The following is a 7,628-nucleotide window of genomic DNA, read 5'->3' on the forward strand; positions in this document are numbered from 1 at the left end:
TTGCTGTGTTCGCAGTCTGTGTAAAGGTCTACTTACAGAACAGCTGAAGTGGTTGTAGCAATATTCTTAATGGTGCATCCTTTTGTGATTTGGAATTTTCCATACCTAATCTCTTAAAACAGTTGGTTGGAAACCCTGACTTTTCTTTCCATTTCTGACTGCAAGTGAGAAGTTTTAAATTTTTATTTATTTCCAACTGAAGTTACTCTCTCTCAAACTGTTGCATTTTCAGTGTATCTGTGTAGCTATGGGTTATTATTAAAAATAACTTCCTAGAAAGTTTGGAATACCTGTCACTGTGTCCCAAGATTTTTCATAAAGATTGTGTCAGGCATTGTGTAGAGGTATTTAAGAACATTTAAAGTAAGTTTCAAATAAGAAGTAAGTAGTGCTTTTGGAAAAATTAATTCAAATCTTAAACCTTTTAACTGGTAATCTAGTAAAAAAAACTGAAGTGTTTTCATAAATGTGTAGAGTAGGGACAAGAAAATCTGTCTTTATTTTGAGAAGTAGTTTTATTAATTTTATGAATGTTTGCTGCTGTCCAGTTTTATACATCCTTAATTGCTGTAAATGAAAGCATTGCACCCTAAATTATTGTCAGAGTGCTAACATGCAAAGCTCCCAAGTATATGTCATTACAATAAGTAGTGCAAGAAATATTTTCTCAAAATTTAGAGTGCTAAACCTTTAAGTGTAATTTTTTTCTGAAATATTATTATTTAGCTAGTTAAGTGTCAGGAATTGTGTTTACCTCATTCAAGCCCAGTCTATATTACAATACTCTGAGAGAAAAATTTGAAATCCAAACTCTTGAGAATCTGTTGCCAGTTTTCGAAAATAGAGGAAGATACTGCTTTTCCTTGCTTGTCTGCATAGTTCTATGTATTGGATGAGAACAAACATAAATTAAAATATTTAAAGGGAATACTTGCTGGAGATTGCCTATTGCCTCAAAAAATAGTTAATGTTCTCCTGTTTACATGTTAATGTGGAGTGTGGATAAAGTGTTGTTTTTAAAGAAGTATAAAATCATTAGGAAGCACGAAGACTTTCATCTTTAATATGTACAATTCAATTTAGAAAGTAATTGAAGAATGAACTACATAACTTTTTACCTACAAAATTATTTTAATTTTGGGAGGAAGAGGAGGGAGAAATATGACTTAGAGATACTAATATCAAGTTCCAGTTTTAGGATGCAGTGTTGCACTCTACTAATGGAATGTGTTAAGTATTGATAGAATATATTGTTTTGTCTTTTAGGGGGTTCAGTTGCTCATTTGTTAAGTAAATATGGAGCCTTCAAAGAATCGGTTATTATTAATTACACAGAACAACTTTTACGTGGCCTTTCTTACCTCCATGAGAATCAGATAATCCATAGAGATGTTAAAGGTGAGAATAACTGATAAATTCTTTTAGAAGGAGTATTCAAAAAGCAGCATATGTTTTGGCCTGAGATCTATTTGTTCTCTCAGATACCATCTCAGGAGTGGTACTTCTACTGGGATTGTCGGATCATTTATAAGAAACTCTGTAACTGAAATTAATCAAAATGCTACTGAAATTAATCAAAATGTTTGTGGCAAGCTTGTGCGTATTTGCTACCTGTACTAATAGTTTAGAAAAATTGTCTGGGTTAGTTAAAATAAGATAGAAAGTTACCATGCAGTTTTAAAACTACTGCTTCTTAAATTAATGTAAATGTTTATGCTGAAATGATAGTAAAATCTGTGAACAAACCAAGATAAAGAGGCTAGATTTCTAATGTGTGGAGACACTGTGATGAGTTTTCTTACTTCATCCTAGTTGAACATAAATACAGTTGCACCCTGAGTAAAATGTGAACTTAACTGGGAAATACCAGTCTTACTGAATTTTTCCCTTTAATGTCACTGTAGCTGTCCATGAACTGGAGACATATAAATATAAGTAGAACATACTGAAGGCATATGTGTCTTTACTAATTTTTGAAACAGTAAAACTTTATATTGTTTGTAACCTCTTTAAAGCAACTCAGGGTTGCTTGATCATGAAATAACTTCAAATTTCATGGGGAGCTACAGGCAATGAAAGCCTCCAGGACTTTGGGTAACCATTTTCTTCCATTATACCATCTCCAGGCATTGTTCCAGAATCCTGTGTGTTTGCCCTACTTTGAAAATTTGATTGCCTCTCAAAATCTCTTGAACAGCCTCAAGCTGTGTGCAGTATCATTCAGGCATAATGAAAAGTGAGGTTATTAGACCGTATCCTTGATTTTTAGATTTCCTTGATACTGAGGTGGGGAATGTCAAACTGTTTTATAATTTTGAGGTGCAGAGAGCAAAAATGTTCATCTTTTTCCCTGTAATAGAAAGCCAACTAGTAGGTTTTTTATTTTACTGTTGACAGGTGCCAATTTGCTAATTGACAGCACAGGTCATAGATTAAGAATTGCTGATTTTGGAGCTGCAGCCAGGTTGGCATCAAAAGGAACTGGTGCTGGGGAGTTTCAGGGACAGTTGTTGGGAACTATTGCATTTATGGCACCGGAGGTAAGAAACCAATTTTTAAAGTTATTTCAAAAAGTTTGTTTGAAGTCTTTAAGCTAATTCATATAGCCAAGTAACATAAAATTGCTTTATATGCTTCAAATGTGTTTTAAATGCCTTTGCTCTAAAGATTGGGAATGATCATGGCGATGATGACATTTCTTTCTTGCTGTCATTGTTTCAAGCAGTTTGGTACAAGATATTGTTATCACAATGCCCAAATGCCCAAATGACCATTTGCTCAAAAACTAGCCATTGCAAGGTACTTTGCTTGCCACTTGGTCAGGCATTTTATTTACTAGATCTCTAGACCTGTGTAAATCTTGTGGCATTTACATCACTGGTCATTCTCTTAGCCTGAAATGTTAATCAGAATACACTTGTTTGGTGATGTGTTGAGGTTTACTTCTAAATGACTTAGAGCTAAGAGACTTTGAATTATATAATCTGATTTTTGGTATCTGTCTGTTCAGGTCCTGAGAGGTCAGCAATATGGGAGGAGCTGTGATGTGTGGAGCGTTGGCTGTGTTGTCATAGAAATGGCTTGTGCTAAACCTCCTTGGAATGCAGAGAAACACTCCAATCATCTTGCTCTGATATTTAAGGTATGGTTTTTTGTTATTATCAATATACTACAAAAAAAGACAAGTAATCTTGGTATACAGCGATGTGAATTTTAGAAAAGTGTGTAGCAGGGGTTGTTGCAATTGGGTTTTTTTTTTTATGTTGGAGCTGTTAGCACAGAAGCAATACTGGTACCAATATAATCATACTTGCTTCTTAAAAAAACCAACAAAGAAACTGATACCAAAAAAGAGATACTAATACATGATATTCAAAATCATTATAGAATGGTTTGTGTTGGAAAGGACCTTATAGATAATCTAGTTCTACCTTCCCTACCATGTGCTGGGACGCCTTCTACTAGACCAGGTTGCTTAGAAATGTCTGATCTAAGATATAAAAATATAGTGTAACATGCTAAAAAAAAAAAAAATTAGGAATAGAGTTGATCTTAAATTAGGCAGAAGACTGGGGTGTTAACTTTTTCTTACAATCCTGTAAAATACAGAAGCTCTTTTTTCCATAAACCATTTGTGTAAGTATTCATATTTCACAGTGGGGAAAGTTCTTTTATAAAAGCCTAATGTTTCACAATCAGATTTTGCTGAAAGATATTTTCCAATATGCCATGCTATGTATGATTTTTGCCCCTTCCTTTGCTTGCTAGATCATTCATCTTGGCATTCATTTTTTATACTAAAATCAGTTAATTATTTTAATTCTAAAGGTCCAGTTTTAAAGAGCCCCCCAAACCCAGCTTCCATTAAAGTTTTTATGGGAGACCTTGGCATGTACTTCAGTGTGAGCAGGTGCCAAATGAGCAAAGAATGAATGAAGAAATGAAGAAAATACTGCTGCAAATAAAGGAAGTGTTTGTAGAAAACAGACATTGCACAGCAGTACTCAGAAATGTTCTAAGTAGAATCACTTGTGCTAAGAGAGGCAATTGTCTTGGTTCTGCATTGCTGTGAATCTGCTGGTGCCACTCTAGTGTTCCCAGTCATTCTGCTTTAATCCAGATAGATAACATTAAAATTAATTTGATTGGGAGGGGTCTGTGTCTTTCTGAGAAATATTTGCCTTTGGGGTAGTAGCAGAAATACACTAAAGGCAGTGCAAGAAAGCACACCCAGTGTAACTTGTTGTAGCGTAACATCGCTCAGCTTCATCTCTCTCTATGGTGTCTCATGCCAGTTAACAGTGAAGGCGACTAAAGAATGTCCATATGTGTGCTGAAGGAGGTTTTCCTGTGGCCTGCTCTGAGATGGTCACTGCAAGATCTTGCTGTGAGGAGAACTTTTGGAGAAAAGTATCAGGAGGGAGTCAAATTAAAAAGCAATAGGCATAAGGACAATAAACTGAAAGTAGTAATGTAATCTTCAAACTGCAGTAGGAAACATGCTGAATGGAGAAAAATTCATCAGCTGAAATATCAGTTTGTAGAATGTTTTTGGGCTAAGAGAGGAGGCATTATCACTGACTTCTAAAAAGTTATTTCCCCTTGTTCAGATTGCTAGTGCAACTACTGCTCCATCAATCCCTACACATCTGTCTCCGGGCTTGAAAGATGTGACTCTTCGGTGTTTAGAACTTCAACCTCAGGACAGACCACCTTCAAGGGAGCTGCTGAAACACCCAGTCTTCCGTACTACATGGTAGCTACTTATTTGTAAGGCTGAAATACTGAAGAAAATGCTACTGAATATACAGTAACTGTCTTGCAGTGCAGTTACGTGCAGCAAATTATATTATTCTGCTGGCCTTAATGATAGATATATCAAGAGCATAAGGCCAGTGGAGGACCCTACCTAAGTATGTGATTGACAAATCAAGATCTTTACCTAAGCTCAGTATGCAACATTTGACAATTCATGCAGAGATTTGTAAACTGTGCCTTTTCAAACATCTGGCTCTATGTTAACATAAAAATATTTTTCCTTAAATCTGCATGATTATTTAGCAGGTAAGTGATTTTTATTTTATTTAGAGCACTTTTTCAGCACTATTAGAAGCTGAGAGGCTCAAGATCTATTTTAATATCGCAATCACTGTTCAATTTCACATGTAGATGCTCTGCAATTAGTAAGTTTTCAATACTGGTTAAAAGGACATTCTGTCTGCTCTCTGAGTTACAAATCCAAATATTGATGGAAACTTTAAAAAAAGCATTTGCCTTCCTATAAAGTAAGAGCAGGCACTCATGGTTCACTGTGCATTTACTGCTGGCCATGTAATTTCTTTTGAAATCAAAGTTTTTCTTTGTATTTTTAACTTTCATGAAAAGGGGATATTTTAAAATAGTCTTTAGAAAAAAAGATGCAAGCTGTGTCAAGGAATATTTTCCTGACACAAGAGTTTTAAAACCAGATTTGCTGGAAATCTGGGATAAAATGCCACTTTCAACAAGGATGTTGAAGGCTCTGATAGTATAGGTTATTTAATAAACAAGATTGTTCTGTATAAAGTAACTTAGTCTGAACCATGCTAGAAGTTGTTGAGCCTTTTTTTTCATATAGCTGTTTCTTCTGGCAAATCGTGTAGAGAAGTTTCATGTCAAGGGCCCCCCAAACCCAGCTTCCATTAAAGTTTTTATGGGAGACCTTGGCATGTACTTCAGTGTGAGCAGGTGCCAAATGAGCGAATCTCATTCTTTGTGTAAAGAAACTGAGGTTACATTCTCTACTGATAACAAGTTTTACCTGCTGTTTTCCTTCTGCCGTACATCATCGATTTACTGTAGCCATTAGTGGTAATTTAATTTGAAAATGTTAAAAATATTACCATAAGAAAGGTATTTATTTTAACAAGAAACAAACTTGGACTTGAAGATCCAGATAAAGTAAAATGTGAAGTAAAGCTTCACCTGTAGTGCAAAACTTGTTGGTTTTTAGGAGATGTGGGGTTTTTTTTAAACGGTTTTTAAAAATTATTTTAAAGGCAGGTTTTTAGATTCTGATGCATGTAATTCTGAAGGAAAATGGCAGCTTTTTCTTTTGCTTTTTTAAAAATGGGGATCTTTTTTAATCTAATAATGATTGTGTTTAATCCATTTTGAAAAAAATTACTGTTCGTGTTATAACTCTTCAGAAGCCAGTTGGATTGTTGGACTCAAATAGAATTGGTTATTTTCAAAGACTCAGGACAAGCTAAATAAGCTATAGTACCTTAAAAGTGTATAATACAAATTGGAAGCAAGACATCTTTAAAGATACGTTTACATGAATGATAGTGCTCATACTAATAAAAAAAAAAAACAAACCATGTCATTAGTTGTGAATGTGTTTCTTTTGGAAATTTTACATTCCTTTGTTTTTGAAGATTGGCAGACTTTGAAGAGTTAAAAAGATAATACCGAAATGTGAAGTTTGGTAGCTCTGTTTTGTACTTGACTTTTTTTTGACCACTTTAGAATTTCTCATTCTAATAAGATTGTTTCCAAGTCTTTCCTATGTGCAAGCTTTAAAGGATGCACTCTTGCCAATTCATGTACTGGAAGATCAGTTTTCAGATTAATACTGTTTCTGGCAGAAATGTAAACTGTATAAACTGATGAACCTCAGCTAATCAGTATTACTATGTAGATCACCATGCCTACCACATTTCAAACTCAAACTGCCTCTTAGGTGTCCAAATGCATTTGTTTGAGTTTGCATTTCCCTTGGCTTGCTGGTAATTGTGGTGTTTTTAAAATGGAGATGTGATGTAATATTCTTATTTTCTTTGGATCAAAGCTGGACTGAAAATTGTATTGTGTAATTATTTTTGTGTTCTTAATGTTATTTGGTACTTAAGTTGTAAATAACGTCTACTGCTGTTTATTCCAGTTTCTACTACCTCAGGTGTCCTATAGAGTTTCTTCTACCAAAGTTCACTTTCACAATGAAATTATATTTGCTATGTGACTGATTCCTAAGACTTCCAGGGCTTAAGGGCTAACTTCTATTAGCACCTTACTGTGCAAGCAAATTTTACAGAAATCTCTGGGTTAAGAAATTTGGCTTCATTGTATCCTTTGTTATTTTAAATATATCAAGATATTTTAATTAAAAGTTTTTACCCCATTGAACCAATTTTATATAGTATAATTTGTACGTATTTTGGTGGTTTTTGTCTTTATAGTAAATAAAAGTTTTTGAACAAGCTTTGTCCTTTGCTTACTGTAAGACAAACACATTCCTTTTACTGATGGAAATAAAATATTTCTGGTACACTTCATTGTTTATACACAATTTCATACACTTGATATATCAAGACTTATTTTCTAATAAAGGGCAGCAACAAAGACTAATTTTTTTAAATTCCTGATGAAGAAAGGAACTTCTCTTATGACAGCACTGGTATCTACAAATCTCACTTGATTATGCCTTTAAGCCAGAAATTGTCTAAATTTTGCATTACTGCAAAGGTAACAATTATCTATTCAAGTGAGCTCGTTGGGCCAGTTCTGGAGCCATTGAAGCGTGTGTTGGAAGTCAATCTGTTTTGTGTTTCTGGTGAAATCATTCTGTTGCTTGAGATTTTAATTGC

At 34.3% G+C, this 7,628-nt stretch overlaps 1 long non-coding RNA gene across 1 annotated transcript; it reads left to right on the top strand.

Moving 5' to 3' along the window:
* Positions 1 to 48: 48 nt before the first annotated feature.
* LOC141727949 (uncharacterized) lies at positions 49 to 7,243 on the top strand. Its single transcript, XR_012578722.1, has 4 exons — positions 49 to 1,398; positions 2,398 to 2,540; positions 3,011 to 3,142; positions 4,611 to 7,243. It is a non-coding gene; the product is annotated as an uncharacterized LOC141727949 (long non-coding RNA).
* Positions 7,244 to 7,628: the final 385 nt, after the last annotated feature.

The sequence above is a fragment of the Zonotrichia albicollis genome, unplaced genomic scaffold, assembly GCF_047830755.1.
Source record: "Zonotrichia albicollis isolate bZonAlb1 unplaced genomic scaffold, bZonAlb1.hap1 Scaffold_389, whole genome shotgun sequence".
Lineage (NCBI taxonomy): Eukaryota > Metazoa > Chordata > Aves > Passeriformes > Passerellidae > Zonotrichia > Zonotrichia albicollis.